Source organism: Gadus macrocephalus, chromosome 16 (assembly GCF_031168955.1).
Source record: "Gadus macrocephalus chromosome 16, ASM3116895v1".
In the NCBI taxonomy this organism is placed as follows: Eukaryota; Metazoa; Chordata; class Actinopteri; order Gadiformes; family Gadidae; genus Gadus; species Gadus macrocephalus.
The window spans coordinates 26,328,095-26,348,881 of NC_082397.1; the positions used below are offsets into that span (position 1 = coordinate 26,328,095).

General features: G+C 42.1%; 1 long non-coding RNA gene across 1 annotated transcript; it reads right to left on the reverse strand.

Annotated features, from left to right (window-relative positions):
• Window positions 1-18,515: 18,515 nt before the first annotated feature.
• On the reverse strand, window positions 18,516-20,484 carry LOC132475080 (uncharacterized). Its single transcript, XR_009529804.1, has 3 exons — window positions 20,327-20,484; window positions 20,151-20,187; window positions 18,516-18,717 (listed from the first exon to the last, which is right to left on the reverse strand). It is a non-coding gene; the product is annotated as an uncharacterized LOC132475080 (long non-coding RNA).
• Between the last annotated feature and the right edge of the window lie 303 nt (window positions 20,485-20,787).

Below are 20,787 nucleotides of genomic sequence, written 5' to 3' on the forward strand. Positions count from 1 at the left end.
CGACATAGCACCTTATGGAGAAGTCAAGTGTATCCGTTCAGACAATGGCACTGAGTTTACATGTGGAAACTTCCAAACACTGTTAAGGAAGAATAAAATCAGGCACGAGACGTCTGCACCCTATTCGCCCCACCAAAACGGCACAGCAGAGAGAGGGCGGCGAACAAGGCAAGGCAAGGCAAGGCAATTTTATTTGTATAGCACATTTCATACAACATTGGCAATTCAAAGTGCTTTACATAGAGCATAAGAAATACAAAACAAGGAGAATAGATAGTATTAAACATAGAGGGTATATAAAGATAAAAGATAAAAATAAGGGTTAGGGTTAGGGTTAGAAAAATTATATTTTATTCAATTTCTTCCCTTCTACAATGCGGCAGCATAATCATTACTACAGATTTTTTTTCCCCACTTTATTCTGTTTTGGGCATTTCCTTCCAGTGCAAAGATAGAAATAGTTGTGGCCTGTATATGTATGCATGGCCTTCACATATTTTTTGTAAAGCTGTACATGTCTTTAAAGATATTGATGCGGATGTTTCCACATTTACATTTCTCAGTGCAAATGGGTTTTTGAATACGTTTCTGAAAGTAGTGCTTTGAGATGTTTGAGATAAAAAACATTTAATATGTTGGAAATATTTTTGGTCGCTGTGTCATAATTCAGCTTAATATTTAATATATTGTTTCTTATGGCACATTAACGAGAAAATGTCAAACTGGCACTGAATGTTGAAAAGGTTGCTGACCCCTGGTTACTGTATTCCCTCTCCCGCTCCATTACATGTATGTTTGTTTATTTCAAGTAAACTTGTTTTTCTGTGTTATTACAACCTTGCAACACATTTCCATTAATGTAGTTTGTTTATTCCTTAACAGTTTTCAAAAAACACAATCAAATGGGTATTAAAACCTAATCTTTGTCAAGCCAAACTCTTGAGTAATTATTTCAAAGAATAGGGGCGTGGAAATCAATGAGGTAAGTGGGCTTTGGGGCTTATCTTATGACTAACTTCGGATCTGAACTAATGTGAATTGTGAGTAGATCTCATGGTGTTTACATCGCTTTACTAGGATTTCTAAATTGCAGCTTCTGTGTTTTAACCCCTCTCAAATGCTACTGTTGTAATGGGGTTTTCTTAACCAGTGATCTTTATTGCATTTGTGAAAGCTGTTTGTGTGAGCTTGCTAAAAGTATATAGACCAGTTTTCCTGCCAGAAATAGTTGTAGCTGCGACATTCAATGGCCATACCTGCAGATTATCTACAAGGACAAGCATTAATTGATCTCATTACAAAATGACAATCGAACTATCAGGAAAATTGCTAATATTCGTTACAACCTCAATTCAACGCCATTTCGACGTGTGGTAAATTTCGGTGAAAATTAGCACGCAAATCATCGTTGAAACAACATAGTATTTTCGACATTCTCTGACCGTCGAGATACCGACTATCCACCACGTTGATTCAACAGTGAATTTTAGTCGTCTGACGGAAACCGACTATTTTAACCAACAATCAACCCGTTTTCGACGCCCCATTGCTGTCTTGGTTGCTACCTGTTTTAGGGACCGTCTACAAATTACACTCACAGACTGGTAGCAGAGACATAACCATGGAATTGTTTCTGGAAATTAATCACACAAATATATTGCATTATAGTTAATCATAACGCAGTTAATAGTTTAATATTCGACAAAAATCGAATATTAAACTATTATCACCGCGAGTGAGCATTGGTGACAATTAAGTGCACTGAGGTGTATTAAAAATATATTTCCAAAGTACACAATTCATTCCAAGTACATTTTTCAGAAATATAGCCTACCTCATGTGAAGTATATTTTAGGTAGACTGTTGGAATAGTATACTTCTTCTGAGATCTATTTAAGTTCAATGTAAGTGTACTTGAAATAAATATACCAACGCTAATGAATTAAAGTGTGGTTTCAGTATACATCTTAAAAGTATACTTAACTGATATTTTTCAACGTTTATGTAGAATATATTTTAGGTAGTGCATTTCAGTGAGGATGTCATCAAGCTCAACTTTGATAAACTGAAAATAAGTACACAACCCCTGTAATATTAGAAGTATGAATTCAGTATACTTCTTGAAAGTGTACTTCACTGATCTTTTTTGAAGTTTATTTAGCATATATTTCAGATGAAGTGTGTTTCGGTCACGATGTCATCAAGCACAACTTTAGTCTATTGAAAATAAGTACACTACTGCTGCAGTATTTGAAGGATGATTTCAGTATATTTCTTCAAAGACTACTTAACTGATCTTTTTAAAAGTTTATTCAGAATGTATTTCATAATAAAGTGTACTTCGGTCACAATGTCATCAAGCACAACTTTGGTCTATCTTTCGTCGTTTCTATATCAGATGCAGATGTGGCACTGTGTATTGAAAGACATAGGATTATCCCCCCACCCCCCTTCAATATTTATGCCAAAGTCAACAAGCTAAACACAGGTTCTGTCTTATCACAAAGTATTTTGAAAGGGTTACATTATTGGCTGGACGAACTCGTATTCACCAGCAGAGGGCGCTCTAGGCGTTACAGGTGGCTGGGCATCGGTGACTGACACCACTGTCGCGCTGAAGTAGGACAGTACACGAAGTATCGCTAATGAATGTATGCAACGCTAAAGAGAGCGCATCTCTAATGTAAACTGTTTATATTTCCAACAATTATGTTGTAATACACACAGTGTTGGTAATAACGCAGTTTAAAATAACAGCGTTACGTAACGCCCTCATTTTTTCAGTAACGGGGTAATCTAACTAATTACTATTTCAGTCGTTACAACGCCGTTACCGTTACTGTACGAAAAATGCAGTGCGCTACTATGAATTGATTGAATAAACTGCGTAATCCGAACGCACCCCTGGCTCCAAACACAAACTGCTAGTGAGGAGACCAGGGGGGTATACCACGAACCTCGCTGAACATACCCAGACTTCGAGCCGCAACTCGCAATCAGAGTTAAATGGTACCAAGACGCTTACTTTAGATTAAATTAGTTGAACCAGGTTTTCCGCTTTAGGTTCAATGCGCGTTCACATAAAAGGGGCGTTTATCGCGTCATTTGACTCACCCTTACGCAAAATGAATCGAGCGAGAGCGGTGTATTTCGCCCAAGGCGAGCAGTGAATTATTATGAACTCCTACGAGGAATTCAAAGTTCAAATCACAGCAGGGGAACACGGTTGCCCATAATATGGGGTGGCGTGCTGGCAAAAAATAGCCGACCGTGTTAATTCGTAAGTGAAATGATTCTGCATATTGTCTAAAAAATATCATGTATTATCATGCGTTTTACCCCCATGTGTGGTGCCACGTGCCAGCACGCTCCTACGAACATGGGGCCAAGTCAAAAATAAATATTAAAATATTATTCAATGTGGCAAGTTGTAAGCATCCATTTGAATAATTTCAGGTGAATCTAGCCTATGATTTGCAATGGCCTAGGCTCCAACCTTTAATCTCATGTTGATTACCTGTAGCAAATAAAAAGAAAACCCAAATTGATGCCGCTCCACCGCCCTTCACCACTTCGGAGGAGCTGGCTCTCGCCAATATCGAAGGTCGGCCGATGAAGGGGGGATGTCCTCTGACCCCACTGCCTCGACATCCAAGGCGTTTGTAATGAGTATTCACTGGTCATCTCCCGCCTCGACTACTGCAACTCACTCCTGGCTGGACTTCCTGCCTCTGCGATTAAACCTTTGCAGCGCATCCAGAATGCGGCAGCGCGCCTCGTGTTGAACCTACCGAAGTTCTCCCATGTGACCCCCCTCTTCCGGGACCTCCACTGGCTCCCGTAGTAGCTCGCATCAAATTTAAGACGATGGTACTGGCATACAAGGCAGTCGATGGAACTGCCCCTGCCTACCTCCAAGCATTGCTAAAGCCACACACCCCAGCTCGATCCCTCCGCTCAACTACCTCAGCTGGACGTTTGGAACCGCCATCGCTAAGAGCTAGCAAAGGCCGTTCAGCAAAGTCACAACTTTTCTCGGTTTTGGGACCTCAGTGGTGGAACGAGCTCCCTGCCGCTCTCAGGACCGCAGAGTCGCTCACTATCTTCCGAAAAAGACTCAAGACTCACCTGTTCAGAGTCCACCTCGACACTGCATAGCCAACCCCCCCCCTTCTGGCCACCATTGTACACTGTATTGTAATGTATTGTATTGTATTGCATTGTATTGTATTATAGTACTTAACTGTGGAGCAACTGCAGTAGCTGCTATCATGGCTGTAACACGGGGAATTGATTAGCCTAACGATTGTGGTACTTGCACTTGGTTCTATGAACATCCCTTCTGTACCGACAGCGATATATTGATGCACTTCTTATGACAAATGTACTTATTGTAAGTCGCTTTGGATAAAAGCGTCTGCTAAATGCCCTAAATGTAAATGTATTCATGTATTGGAAATGGACATGAATAATTGTCTTGCTAATCAAATGTGAAATGATTGAGGGTAAAATAATTGTGTCATTTTTAGTTGAAGGTAACATTATTTTGGAGGAGCCGCCGACAATCAATCTCCAATCAGAGGTTTATAACTATCAAAGCAAAGTATCACGTATTCTTCCAAATGTTTAATTTTTGGAAAGAATGTCTAGGTTTCCCTGATTCTTGCAGGAGACTCTGTCGCCCTGTGACAAGAGGGCGACTATGGAGGTGAATTTTTTTAACAATTCTCACAGCTATAATATGAATTTGTAGAATAAAAAATGCCCAGGCCTTGTGGTAGAAATTAAGGAGTATATTCTATGGTAAACCATGATTATTATGAGGTCTGTGTGTCTAATAGTGGAGAAACACACGGGGCCTGGGTGTCTGGGTTCAGAACAGATGGTGCCCCTAAAAAGGAGCAGGACGCTACGGGGATAAGGCATGCTGACCTCAGCCTTGTGTTTTGGGCTATCTTTGTTGACCATTTGTTGTCTATTTGCTGACTGTTCAGGTTAAGATGGATTTATGACTGAATGGAGGCAGACACTTCAAGGAGAAGCTGCTCTGTTTGTGTGTATAAAAAGACGCCGCAGTCTGTGAACCGCAGTGACTTTGCAAACTTACTCAGGCTGTTGTCGATGTTGTTTTTCTGCACGATAAAGTCTTTTGTCAATTCTTGCTCCGGACCCCTCGATTTCATTTCTCTCTCTCTCTCTTGAATTAGTCTAAGTGTTTTAAATCTCGATTAATCCACGACATAATTTGGCGTCACGAACAGGATGAAATAGGGACTCGTCAGCTGCCGGGCCAGAGGACGGGACGCGAACGGATCATACGACCAGAGCTCAAGGGTAAGTTGTCTTGCCATATATAGGATAGAGTCGTTTGATCTGTTCTTGCCCCGTCTGAACGCCGAGCAGCAGGTAAAGTGTCTCTTTGATCAAACGAACTAAAATTATAGATAAACGAGCGAGTGAGAGAGACGGGAGCTCCGGAAGAGATTGACGTGTGCGCGCACATATGCCCTAGGCGCTGTGGTTTTAAATGACCAAGACGCATTGTGATTTCCTATTTTGAAACGAGTAAACGAGTTGTTGTTATTTGGTGTTTTGGTATTTTGTTTAAATAGGCCTTCTGTAAAGTCCTGTGGCTGTCTTCTGAAGGAAGGAAGGAAGGACAGTGCAGTGTTTTGTTTAAATAGGTCTTCTGTCAAATCCTGTGGCTGTCTTCTGAAGGAAGGAAGGAAGGACAGTGCAGTGTTTTGTTTAAATAGGTCTTCTGTCAAATCCTGTGGCTGTCTTCTGAAGGAAGGAAGGAAGGACAGTGCAGTGTTTTGTTTAAATAGGTCTTCTGTCAAATCCTGTGGCTGTCTTCTGGAGGAAGGAAGGACAGTGCAGTGTTTTGTTTAAATTGACTTTCTGTAAAGTCCTGTGGCTGTCTTCTGGAAGAAGGAAGGACAGTGCAGGTCCGCAGGTCGGTTGAAGTAGGCCTACCTGTTGGATGAAAGCTGGGGTGGAATTCATTGCCGTTGATGAATTCATTTTTATTTGAGAAAGGTTTCCGTGGGATAGACGGGTGATTTTTAGACTCTTTGCTTGGACCAGTTCGACTGCAGAAAAGGGGGATTACTAATTCCGGTCGTGGTATCTTGAGAAAGCAGATTCTCGCACTTTTGTATAGATAAGTTTCTTGTCTGTTGGAATTCATTGCCGTTGATGAATTCATTTTTATTTTAGAGGTCTGCTTGGGATGTCGACTAGTTCCGGTGTTGGCATTTTTGAGAAAGCAGATTCTCGCACTTTTGAATAGATAAGGTTCTTGATTGGAGTACCGTTTGAGTTGGTATTTTGAAGAGTCTCTTGTTTGTTCGTAATCTGGTCGAGTGTGTATGTGATTAGCCATTATTTTGAAGGAATAGACTGGTTGTGCGAAACATCGATTGAGTGAGTTTCTTTTATTTTGGGCCAATTGAACAGTCTTCTGATCTTGGATCGATTTAGTGAACTCTCTCTCTTTTATTTTGGGCCGATTGAACAGTTTCCTGATCTTGGATCAACTGAGTGAATTTTCTCTTATTTTGGGCCGATTGAACAGCTTTCTGATCTCGGATCGATTGAGTGAATTTTAATTCTGATGTTGGCATTATGAGGGAAAAGGGATTTTATTTTAAGTTCAGGTTGAGTAGCTCAGATTTGGAGTACTTGACTGTTCATGTTTTAATCAAAAGGCCAGTTTCTACGCTCGGTCAACCTTGTATTTGTAATTGATTACAAACAATTCGGACATTTTTCAATATAAGATAAAGAAATTGTATGAACCGGCTTATTGTCTGTATTTAAGTCGTGTTAGGATTAAGTCCTCGGAGGTTTTTACGACCCGGTTCATTTTTTGTTGTTGTTGATTCTGTCATAAATAAATTAGGTGGACAGAGAATAGTTAATTTGTTTAAATTAGTTGATAATCATAAATAAATTAGACGGATAGAGAATAGTTAATTTGTTGAAGTACTGAATAAATGTGTAAATCCTCTTTGACATCACCGCGCTGACTAACTGCACGTGCACGAGCAAACACACAGGGGTCGAGCAGGAGCCTGCAAGGCAGAGTTGGTAATTGGTAGCAGTAAAGTGTTGGGGCCACATTCCAATCTTCAGGAGGGAGACGAGCGCTTGGGGGGAGTTCACGTTTGTAGCTTAGAGATAGTAAAGTATTTAAACTAACTAGTAGAATAAACTCAAATAAATTGTATTAATAAATAGTGTAATTCAGAAAAAATAAATAAGGTAATAAAGTAATAATTAAAAATGGCACCAACAGCGGTAGAGATTTTGAGTAGAGACCGTCTATTGCTCAAAGGTGAGATGAAAAAGATCTCTGAGAATTGGGAAGAAAGGACAGAAGCAGCAGGTACTATATGGCCCATGGGAGGGACTTTTGATTCAATAATGTATCGAGACATGGAGGTAGTAATAAGGAATTACATAGATAACAGAAGTGGAAAAACGGCCTTAGCGAAGAAAGACAGGGAAAGGTTAGTGCTAGCTTTGTTCGAAAAGGAGGGAGAGAGGTGGCGCGCAATACAACGAGTGGCCAGAAAAATAATCACAAGGGAAGAGTGTAACAATGCTGACATTTGTTGTAGTGAGGGTGAAAACGAGAATGAAGGAGAGGAGGAGGATGACATTGAACATGTTGGTGAAGGGTCATCACAACCATGTGTAAAACACATTACTAAGAATGCTAAAAGGAAATTAAAGAAGCGGAACAAAAGAAAGGAGGAGTGGTCTAGTGGGACACAAGGGGCAGAGGAGCCTGGCTGCAGTACATCAGTAAGCCCCACACCACTCGAGTTAGATGAGAAACTAAGGAGATCACAGAGAGAAGGAAAAGCACCCGAAACTTCTCCGGGAAATTATCCTACTCTAGTCAACGGACAACAGGCCCATTATCAACCGTGGGGTTCACAGGACTTAAAGGGAGTCATTTCTAAACTCCCTAACATAATTAACGGGGCGTCTAAATGGATTAGAACATTTGAGGAGCTCACAGTGGGAAAGCTAATTGCAGTGGGTGACCTGAAAGCTCTGTTGGCAAGAGTATTGGGGTTATCTAAAATGGAGTCTGTACTGAGGAATGGAGGGTTGGACATAATGGATGGAATGTATGATGGGACTACACTTGATCGCTACAGAGTGGCGATGTGGAACACACTCAGAACGGAGTTCCCTACCCATATCGATCATAAAAACATGAGAGGCCTCCCCATCAATGACACAGAGAATCCTGCATCCTACCTCCAGGCCCAAGTGGACAGATGGCGCTTGGAGACGAATGAGGATCCTGAGATCCATCCGGTGTTCTCTGTCATGTTTAGAAACTCTGTGATAGAGACACTTCCCAGCCAAATCAAAGCCAAACTAGAGGATGTGGTTGGACTGTCTACATCAGGATCTCATAGAAATTTTAATGGCCATTTAGTTCATGCAGTGGATGAATATCGTCAGAATAAACAAAGAATACAGGAACAAAGCAAAGAGGTCCAGAGGAAGCTATATCAGCTTCAGCTGGAAGATCTCACAAGGAAGGAAAGAGATAAGGAGAGACAGGCAGGTGTTTTAGAACCAGCTGCTGTAATTTCGCAAGCCGCCCAGCAGGGCGCACTTCAAAACCAATATCCACGATTGGCATTTTCTCTCCCAGTACAACAGCCTCAGAGCCAACTGTCACCTACTCCACCTGTTACACATGTACACATCCATAATTATGGGAACCCCACAAATAAAAATAGACAGAATCAGGGGCCCCGAGGACAGTTTAGAAACAATCAACAACCAGGATCCCAAGGACAACGCAGAGGTCCTTTAATATGTTATGGGTGCAACATGGAAGGACATATGAAGAGAAATTGTTTGACTAACCCTCTTCCATCCCAGCAAGGACAGGGTAACAGCGACCAGGGACAGGCGGGTCCCTTTTTAGGTCAGGGATACTAGGGGTGCCCAGAGAATCCACAGGGGGAGGGTCAGCTTGTAGCAATCACAAAACAAGCTGATGAGGAACCAATACTGCAGGTTCTGATAAATTATAGAGGCACGCCAATGATGGCCCACACTGGAGCCACTTACACTTGCGTAGGTCCAAATTATGCCTCTCACCTCACCCTGGCAGGTAAATTCACCAAAACTTTAGGATTCTCGGAACACACGCAGTTAATGCCTATGACAGCTCCAAGGATGAGAATCTGTGAATTCCTATTTTAAGTTGTATGAGTGAGTGAGTGAGTGAGTGAGTGAGTGAGTAAGAGTTAGCATTGAGTTAAGTTAGAGGGGACAGATGAAGTGATTTGTGAAGAGTGAGACAAAGAAGAGGAAGAGTGTGTAGATTGGCAACGAGAAGTGACGATGGGATTGGAGAAGGCTTTCCGGTTAGAATTTTCTTTGGGGAGATTCATATCTTTCGATGGCTTTTTTAAGATTAATAAATCTAGTTTTGGAGAGTGTCCAAAAAACGAATAAACCAGAAAGGAAAGGAAAGGATTACTGAAAGTGAAAATGGTTATGGAGATTTGTGAAAGCAAAGGAAGTAGATAAAGAGAGGTAAAGAAAGTTAGAGAGAAGGAACGTAAGTAATGAAAAAACCCGCAGGTGGGGGCTGGACAGAGAGACAACAGAGAGAAAGAGATTGAATTTGCATTGTGCCTAATACATGATTTATGCGTTTGGATGTACTCTGTAATTGGTTCCTGTATGTAACCCATGTCCACTGTTTTAGAAAAAACCTAGAACCACCGCTGGGATTGGTGATTCTGTGGCTCTTGGAGACTCTCCATCGCGTCGGAATATCATGTGGTATATATCATTACATCTTGGTACACAGAGCACTGGTGAGACAACGGGTTGGATCAGAGAGAGAAGGTGTTTGGAGAAGGGAGAGGAATGTATAGAAAGCAAAAAGGGCGGATGCGAACCGACCCGGAGGTAATAAATCAGCAGAGAGGTGGCTGGGGTCGTTTAGCTCAGGAGGTAGAGCAGTTGTCTAGTAACCAAAGGGTTGCTGTTTCGATCCCCATCTCTCCTAGCTGAGTGTTGATGTGTCCCTGAGTAAGTTACATGGTGATCACAGGATTTAGGAATAATTATCTAGACTCCAAAACATGAGCAATTAGCGTTAAAAATTGTCTGCACACCACACTCCACAGGAGTCAATGGGTTCAATGGCGCCAGGGTAAAGTGACTCATCAAACGAGGAGCAGACCCAACCCATGGACTCTGCGTGGATAGGTGAATGTTATTTTGGTGCTTGGGCCTGACGAGGTCTGGGTGCCAAGATAACAACACAAATAAAATATTTCCTTCGAGATTATGATAAGTAATAGACAATTTATTAAAAGCAATCTTATAACTTAGAAAAACAATCGGCAATACTTAAAAATTAGATCAAATAAGTATGATAGAACGTTATCCAAATTTCTAATTTAGGTTATACACAATGACAAATGTAATTTAAAATAAATAAGTAAAATAAAATAAGAAAGGGTGTGTGCGAGCCTTTTCTCATGTGTGTGTCAGGGCTGCCGAGGTAGGGGAGAATCCTCTCCTACTCCAAGTGACTGAGTACACAAGGGGATACACAAGCATACTTCAGATAAAACAATATGGTTAATTACTAAATAGAAACAATGTATCAATTCAGTGTTGAATAAACTAGTTAAGATCAACATAGAGGATTTGGGTTTGGTATAGTAGTGAATCAAAATATGGAAAACACTAAATGCAAGCAATAGGTAGAATAAAAGGTATAATTAGGTCGTCCAATTCAAATAGATAGTGAAGGGCAATCGGGTAGTATTATGAAGAGAATTGTGATTTTGAGCAATGGTTAAGACAAAAATGAGTCGCCCAATATTGAAGATGCAAGTTTTAATATTGTGATTTTTGTTTTCTTTCACATCTCCCTAGTTAAGGACAATAGGTGGATTGACGCTACATCTGCTGGGAAGGAGACATACATGCTATGTTGTCAAATTGGATTCGGAAGTAGTGGGTTTACCTTCAAATGCCACTAATACTGCTGCAACACTTTAATAATTTTAACTCTGATAAATTATCTTTTGTTTTATAGTCGCCCTGATGTGCATTCATGACGCACACATATGGCTGCATAAGGCAGATGCGGCTGAAGACTCTGTCTCCATCCCTCCACTTTGCGATCTATACCACCATATAGGTGGGGATTGATCGTATCCCAGGTACGGCATCCTGCAATAAGCCAGTATGGAAGGCTGGTTAGCCAACGACGGGTAAGATCCCACCTTGAAGCCCGGGACAACCTAATTCAGGCACAGTCACGATTACTTGGCAGAGTCACTGTGAGCACTGGCTCACTTGATCATGGAGTGACGGACTGCAACCATCATAGGAAAAGCCGGCTGATGAAAGGTGGAGGGGGAACAGGAGTCAGATATGTCAGCTATGGCAGCAGAAGTGGTCTTGGAACGGGGCATGTCGCGTTTTTATTTTATTTAATTTTTCCTTTGTGGTATAGAAGGCCACTAATGCATGTACGTTTTTTCGGTTTAGTGCATGACTTTGGAACAGCGTGGTTTCAGGCGGCTGATGGTAAACCCACCCATATTGGGCTTTGGATTTGAACATACAGGTTTCGATTTCCCTTCCCAAAAGATTGGTTTCAGTTTGCTGATGCTTAAGGTTACACGTTTCGACGTTGGTTGCACCAACGGCGTTATTAGATTTGCTTATCATTTACTGCGCATGGCTTTGACCATTGCGCAAGGGGGGAGGTATTGAGGAGAATTAGAAAAAATTTGAAAACAAGGTTTTTCTTCACCATACTTGCAAACAATGATTAACATCCAGCTAAATGAGTGTGAAATATTTGAAAAAACAGTGTTTAACAGATGGGTAGAAGCAGTCCCATCAGAAGACCAAAGTGCGGTTACGGTAATCAAGGTTCTGACTAGAGAAGTCATGCCAAGGTTTGGAATTCCGTCACAAATTAGCTCAGGCAATAGGGCAGCGTTTATTCAGAAAACACTCAAACAAGTGATTTAACATCTGCATGTCAAACAAAGATTAGGCTGTGTCTACATTCCTCAAACCACAAGGTATGGTGGAGAGAGGAATCGGACGCTTAAGACAAAGATTAACAAAATTAAATTTGTGTACTAAATTAAAGGACTAATGCACTACGACTGACACTAATGAGTTATCGTATGAAAAACTAACAGAACGACGCATCTAACCCCGCATGAAATGTTTACGGGTCGACCCATGCCTTCATCTGTCATTCGAGGGCCTCACAAAGGTCCTCCATTGGAACAATTGAAAACTGAATTAAGACGCTATTTGGGACAACTAACTGGCATACACAGGCTTATTTTTCAACAAGAGAAAGACAGAGTTCCAGAGTTGGAGAAGGAGCCACCAAGGGGGGTGGAGCCAGGTGACCAAGTGTATCTCAGGATGTTCAGGAGAAAGTGGAACTAGCCCAGGAGAGAAGGACCATACAAAGTCACCAACGCAACACCAACAGCCATCCAAGTGGAAGGAAGTGCCACGTGGTATCATCTCAACCACTGCACAAAAACCGCTCAACCCAAGTCCAGGGATGAGTGTGAGGAGGAGGAGCCAGACGCAGACACACCTGGGGCTGACCAGCCGCCCCAGGATCAGATCCAGTCGAGCCAAGAGATTCAGCAACATGATGTTGCTGAAAATGGGGAGCCTGTTTCTGATCCTTTACGGGTTGTGCCAGATTCCGCTGGCACAAGCACAGACCCCGAGGAAGGATGAAACCACGGAGACAACACAGACCTGGAAGAGCCAGGAATCAGGGGCTGGTACTGAAGGAAGCCTAAGAGAAACACAGGACAATCCGGCCCCAACTCACTCAGGAATAGTCAACAAGAAAGGGAAAATAGTCTTATATGCTCAGATACCACCGCGAGACCAAATTAATGAATTTGTGTTTACTGTTATGTCGGATAACCAACCGTTATGTGCATTAACCTTCCACCAGAATCGTGAACATGTGCACAGGAAGAATCGGTGTGAAGTAAATATCCAAGTTAATCCAATGAAATGGTGTTTAACAGTAACGTCAGGGTTGCATGGGGCTATAACAGAAAGTATAAATTAAATATGAGAGAATATATACTTCTTAAAGCTGTGGCTTGGCAGAACAGACAGGCTTTAGATTGGCTTTTAGCAGAAAAGGGGGGAGTTTGTGCTCTTATAGGTGAAATGGGTTGTACCTTCATTCCAAATAACACTGCCCCAGATGGATCATTCACACTTGCGATGAACAACCTAGAGGAGTCGGGTGACTGGGAGAGGATGCTCTATGGGGAGATAGATTGGAGTGAATCTAGAGAGGAGACCGAACTGTGAGAATCTGACATCAGAAGGAGGTCCTATTTTCTTAACTGGCGACCTCTCCATGTGAACCACAACCATTTCGGACAGTTTAAACAAATGGACATTGGACTAATGGGTTTCAGGGCTGGTGGCTGCAAACAGAAGCAACAACCACGATGCCCAAACCCCCCACGTTTATATAGTATACCGGTACATGACGATAATCAGAGCTATCCAAGTCTATGCAAGCTTGTTGACAATCTTAGTTTTTTAATTTCTATTATTTACTCATTTTGAAATGTTATTTTTCTGAGTTTCATATTTTTTGTCATATATTCTGAAATGCTAATTTTCAATGCATGCTGAAAATACTATGTTATGTGTGAATTCTGGTTAAACATTTGATAGATCTTTTTGCCTTAAACAGGTTTAAAATCCTGAGAATTATACAGGTTGAGATTCCTGAACATGCTTAAAGGTTTTTAATGATGATCAAATGTAGTGCAAAATATGGCCTAAACGACTGTTATGTTTTTGTTGTGATCTTATCTTACAAAAAAGGGGGGATGTGTGGTAGAAATTAAGGAGTATATTCTATGGTAAACCATGATTATTATGAGGTCTGTGTGTCTAATAGTGGAGAAACACACGGGGCCTGGGTGTCTGGGTTCAGAACAGATGGTGCCCCTAAAAAGGAGCAGGACGCTACGGGGATAAGGCATGCTGACCTCAGCCTTGTGTTTTGGGCTATCTTTGTTGACCATTTGTTGTCTATTTGCTGACTGTTCAGGTTAAGATGGATTTATGACTGAATGGAGGCAGACACTTCAAGGAGAAGCTGCTCTGTTTGTGTGTATAAAAAGACGCCGCAGTCTGTGAACCGCAGTGACTTTGCAAACTTACTCAGGCTGTTGTCGATGTTGTTTTTCTGCACGATAAAGTCTTTTGTCAATTCTTGCTCCGGACCCCTCGATTTCATTTCTCTCTCTCTCTCTTGAATTAGTCTAAGTGTTTTAAATCTCGATTAATCCACGACAGCCTACATAGCGGTTATATAAGGGATAATGGACAACACGGCACTTGACTATAGGTTAATGTACGTTGAACGTGCGGGGCCACCTTCGAACTTGAAACACAGACACACTGCGCAACAGTAAGTGCACGGCTTCTTTGTGTAGCATTGCCTACATACGGTCCAACAAGGACGATCAAATAACGAATACCCTCTGATGAGAATCTGTATCTCTCATAAAGAATATCGTCAGACAATGCCAAGGGATCGGTTCTGTCCCGAAAAACCCTCTGTCTCCGGAGAGACGCCTGTACGATGAGTGTGCCGTGGTCCACGGGAACATCCAAAAATGGTGACGCCATTGTCGGAGGAGGGGCTAGGAAGCTGCGCACGCCGATTTAAGTAGCCGATCTCCGGCTAGGTGCGTTTTAATATCCATCCGTCTCGGAGGTCCGAGGACGTTGCCTAGCGACACGCACAAACACGCCCCTTTTCCTCGGACGGCGATCTCGCCATCTCGGTTGAACTCAGTGGTGACCGAGCGAAATTCCGAGACAGAATTCAAGATGGCTGCGCCCGTTGTGACTTGAAGTATGAACTGTTTTCATTGTGCTTGGACCTCTTTGGTGGTTTAAATGGTAATTTCAATCACTCGTATTACTGCAATACCTTACTGCGTCCGTATCTCTGCCTATGTACACAAATATATTGTATTTGTGTACAGCACTTTGGTCAACAAATGTGCTATATAAATAAACTTGACTTGACTATGGCCTACTTATATTGGATCGCCTGGTCCTCTGCCAATGCTACCGCGATAACAGCTTTCCGGGTGGCGTCCATGTTTTCCTCCAACGACCGAGCGAAATAATAAAACGCTTGAAGTGTGGGCGTGGCGTCAGATCCGAGATCCGAGTCGGTTCGCAGAGAATACTCGAACGCAGCATAAGCTGAAAAGCTGCTCCCGACCAGGTTTGGTTGCGAGCATAAAGGCTCGATTCCACCGGAGGCGTACGCGCCGCGGGACGGCTGCGCCGCGGTCACCGCTGCTGATCGCTTCCACTATAATCAATGAGACCATTTCCACCGGGCGCGCCGCGGAACGTTTCAGCCGCGTCCCAGGAGCGGCGTGCTGCGCCGCGGCGCTATCTTTCCGTCCAATTCTATTTTTGCCGCGAGCCGCTGCTAAACCGCGTCAATTTCGACAGAGCAGGTCGAGCCGGGCAGGAAGTGAAAAGTAAAAGCCATAGAGCATCCGGTCAATTTTCAAAATAAAACACAATACTCAGCTCATGTAACTTCACATCAACATTATTACGTCATGACCGGTGGGTCTCAGAGGGTCGGCAACATGGACGACGAGAGACTCATTATCGAAGTTCAGCAACATGAAGTCATTTATGTACCAAATCATCCTTTTTATTAGGAAAATGTCAGAAAGGACAAAGCGTGGCATTTAATTGCAATAGTTTTGGGAGTGGAAGGTGAGTACATTAGGTTTAGGATTATCGCATGATCTCGTGATCTCGCGTGAATACGGCTGGCTCGCAAGGCAGCGCTACGCTGCCGTTACGCGCCCGGTAGGAATGGACGCAGGGCAGAGGACGCGGCCGATCCGCGGCGCGTACGCGTCCGGTGGGATCCCGGTGTAACGCCCCGTGCCCACTACCTCCTTCAGTCAACGGAGGTGGGAAGGCGTTCCCCGATGGGGGAGTAGTCTTTGCAGAGGCATCCGTCAGCCAATCAAATCGCTTCGCCGGGTTCTTCCCGCTACTTCCTGCTTGTTTTGCGATGCAAGATGACCCGCTTTCCCGCTTTCCAGTATCGTCAGAGCCCGAGTCGCGTCACAGTGCTTAAATTTGCAGACGCGATCTGATTGGATGACGGATCCGTCGCTGCCGAAAAAGTTGAAAATTTTTCAACTTCTTGACTGAGCCGAAGGCTCCAACGGAACGGACGGATCCACAATGCATTGCGCGTCCGTCCCCATTCAAGTCAATAGGGACTTTAAGCAGCGACGGTAGAGGGACGGCTACGGCGTCCGCGAACATTCCAACGAGTTGCCGTAGTAGTGGTAATCCACTATCACTAAGCAATTGTAACTGTCAACGGCTACTTCTTGCGGACATCTTTCTGCATTTCGTATTCTGTATTCGTCCACCTGATCCGACGTTAAAGGTTTTTTTAAACTAAAAGTATCTAAAAGTACGTATTAGGTCATTATGTCTCTTAAAATGGCCCGAGAGCATTTGATATTTGCGTTGGATGACAACTTAATTACGGACGAGGAGTTTGTATTACTCTACGAAGAGAACCGGTCCAGCAATTTAGACTTGCCATACAACATACAATTGTTTTGGCTTTATTGACGGCACTGTACGACCTATCGCCAGACCGGGATTAAACCAACGGGTGTTGTACAATGGCCACAAAAGGGTACACAGCCTAAAATTCCAGGCAGTTGCCATCCCAAATGGCCTAATCCCCAATCTGCATGGTCCAGTAGGTAAGTTAGGTCTTATGTGACAACGTGTTACATGGGGGGGGGGGGGGTCACATTTAGGTCTACTCCTATTGCTGAGTTTGATGTGATACATGTTTACCTATTTTGTATTGCAGAGGGAAGGAAACATGATTCTGGCCTTTTAGCAGACTCTGGTTTGCTACCTGTGCTGGAAGAGCATGCAGTGTCCCCTGCGGGACATCCAATGTGCCTATATGGAGATCCGGCATATCCACTGCATGTCCACCTCCAGGCCCCATTTAGAAATGTCAATCTCACTCCCCGGATGATGGCATTCAACAAAGGCATGAGTGAAGTGAGAGTGTCTGTAGAGTGGATGTTTGGAGACATCGCAAACTATTTTAAGTTCATGGACTTTAAGAAAAATTTAAAAATTGGGTTGAGTAGTGTAGGTAAACTGTACATTGTATCTGCTTTGTTACGAAATGCACTCACTTGCCTGTATGGTAATCAAACATCACATTTTTTTAAATTGGATCCTCCACACATTCGGGACTATTTTGCATGAGTATGTATGTATATAGTATGTAATGATAAGATATAGGTTACCTTAGGATATAATGTAAATAGTATGTAATGATAAGATATAGGTTACCTTAGGATATAATGTAAATAGTATGTAATGATAAAATATAGGTTACCTTAGGACAGGGGTTTTCAAAGTGTGAGAGAGTGAGCCCCCCCTCAGAGAAAAAAAATTCAGCTGAGCCCCCCCCCAAAATTTTTTTTTCTAAAGACCTGTGTTTTGAAAGCTATCCTAATTATTTTACACATTTTAAACATCTCTGATCATAATTTTAAAACATTTTAAACATATTTTTGAAACATTTGAAACATATTTTTGAAACATTAAAAAATCTTTGTGCGTTTTTAAACACATTTCTTAACACAATTTATGAACTTTATCTAAGCATGTTTTAGCTTAACCTTTTTTAAATACATTTGAACATCTTAATCTGTGTAAACTGCCAGTTTACACAGATTCATTCAGGGTCACCGACTCTGAATTTTCAGAGTCGAATCAGATCTGCTTTTTCAGTCCAGAGATTCGACTATTCGGCGGGGTTTGTTTACCGGCGTTGCTATGGTGACCTAAATTATTATAAGCAACTGAAAACGATGCCGGTTTGAAACTAAAACTGTGATTCTGAAAAAAGTATAAATGCTATCAAAATTCCGTTTCGATAGTATTGAAGATACAAGTGTGTAGATTTGTTCAATGGTTTGAACTATGGTAAACGGTCGAAAAATGAATGAGTTACGATGTCTAGAATTAGGTGTATCAGAATGGGCTGACGTCTTCAATGAAAACAGCTGAAAACGAAGCGGTATGAAACTAAAACTGTGATTCTGAAGAAATTTTAAATGATATCGAAATTCTGTTTAGATATTATTGAAGATACAAGTGTGTAGATTTGTTAAATGGTTTGCACGAAGAGAAACGGTTGAAAATCGATTTAGTTAGGTTACTTCTACAGTTGAAGTATAATTGATGATTTGAATCATCGACTTTCAGGTTTTTCTTCGGGTTTATTTTTTTCTTACGTCGCGCCCCTCCTGAAGAACTCTGGCGCCCCCCAGGGGGGGCGCGCCCCACAGTTTGAAAACCACTGCCTTAGGATATAATGTATATAGTATGTAATGATAAGGTATATGTTACCTTATCTCACCTTAATAAAAAAAAGAGCAATGTCCAGACATGTGTGTACAGTGCATTATATTCTGTTTTATTTATTCACCAGTCATCTAAAAATGATTTGCTTACGTTATTATTTAATTAATGTAATTTTTTATTTGGTGAGTATGCTCCAGTCCAGGTTCACTGCAAGAGAAAAAAAACCAAGATTTGTAAGACATGACAAGACAAAGTTTTCACAAGTAGAGTTCACATAAAATGTAATAACATTGCTTTCATTAGAAGCACAGCAGACAGACTCTACATAGCTAGTGCTTTAGGCATTACCTCTTAGATCATTTACTTAATTTTTCAATAACAGCAAGCAACGCTTGCCCTTGCTGCTGCTGCAGGAGCATGGCCTGGGTAGCCTGCATTTGAGCCTGCTGTTGCTGCATCATCTGCATCATTTCTAGCATTTGCTGCTGTGCCTGTGGTGCCCTCCTCGCTTGCTCCTCCATCTCTAGTTTTTTTAAATCAAGCTCTTTCTCTTTTAGCGCTCTATCAATTGCGCTTCTCTCCCTCAAAAATGCAAGGGTGTCATTTCCACTTCTCCTATGCTTCCTACTAGGGATCGACCGATACCGATTTTTTAGGGCCGATACGATACCGATATTTTTTCCTCAGCCTTAGCCGATACGCCGATACCGATTTTCTTGAGCCGATTTTTTTTTTTTTTTTTTTAATGGAACATTTATTGAACTTCAATATAAAAAACAATATTTAACAAATAGTAAAAACAGGTGAAGTAAGAACAAGTAGATGAACAATATTTAACAAATATTAAAAACAGGTGAGGTAGAACAAGTGAAAAAAATAAATATAAAAAAAAAAAATTAAAAAAAAATCGGCGAAAATCAGCCGCGTATCGGCCGATACCGATACACGTAAAAACCGCGAATATCGGCCGATAATATCGGCCGACCGATATATCGGTCGATCCCTACTTCCTACAATCCTCTCCATCCTCACTCAGCCTCCTTTTCGTTTGGCCCATCCTCTCCATGGCCCTCTTCCTAGCCTCCTCTGCTTTGGCCCTGTCTGCCTCTATTTTTCCTCTGTTTTCATTCACTCCTCTTGTCTCTTCAGCTGCCTTCGCCTTCTCCGTTACCTCCTCAATTAATTGATCTATTTCTGTCATGATTATTGAGGTCCCTGAACTCCTCTCATCTCTGTTGTTCTTTTTAATGAATTTGTCCTGGATCAGGGCAAACCTCTCCCTCACAGACCTCTGAGACACCCTAAATAAAAGGTCCAGGGAACTATTCAGACGGTCTGCGATTGCAGACCAGGCCTTCCCCTTGTCCACACTCCCCTTCTTAAATCGGTATGGCTCCGACACTAGCACTTCTCTGGCAAGAAAAGTGTCGTGCCTCTCTGTCCATTCCATGGGGGCACTAGATACATTTGGGCAACTAGTTAGCAAAGCTTCAACATATGACCAACTACACAGTTTTGGATATAAAATAGGTAATAGTTAAGATACCGGTGTTGTTAAATAGTTCTAATCAAAACTGTTGAGAATAGCCTATTTGTTAGCTACAACGTTAGCCTGGCTAACTAACGTTAAGGTTACTTACTGTGTTCTAGCATCTTCTTGGGCAACGGAGGACATATCTATGAACAAACATGAAAATCGGTCAAATTAGCGGGTATCTTTAACAAATATACTAATAATCCATAAAGCTGCTAACGGTAGAATCAAATAAACACGAAATGACAGTATTACATACGATAAAAAAAAACTTATAATTACCTGCTTGAAATGTAACGTAGTATTGAATACGGCAAACCAGTCGCTCTCCCGTAGTAGACAGTTGGGCTACAACGGCAGGAAATGTAAACATGCGCAAAGTGTGGGCAAAGTGTCACTCGAACGCCGTAGCCGTCCCTTCAACCGTCGTTGCTTTAAGTCCCTAACTGTACGTCCACACCAGGAGCGACCAAAGCGTCGAAGACGCTTTGGTCGCTGCGAATTTTCGCTGCGAATTTTTCTGTTCGCTTTGGTCGCTCAAGTCGCTCATGACGTACAATTCAATTATGCAGACGCATTTAAAGGAGCCGTATGCGTTTAGTAGGCCCTACAGACAGCCATATCAAATATTGAACTCTCCCATACACCTTGGCCATATTGCCGAGACGGTTTTGCTTGTTCGATAAAGTGCTTCGACAACAAGTAGGACAGTGATTCCCCCCAATATAAAAAAAATCCTAAAA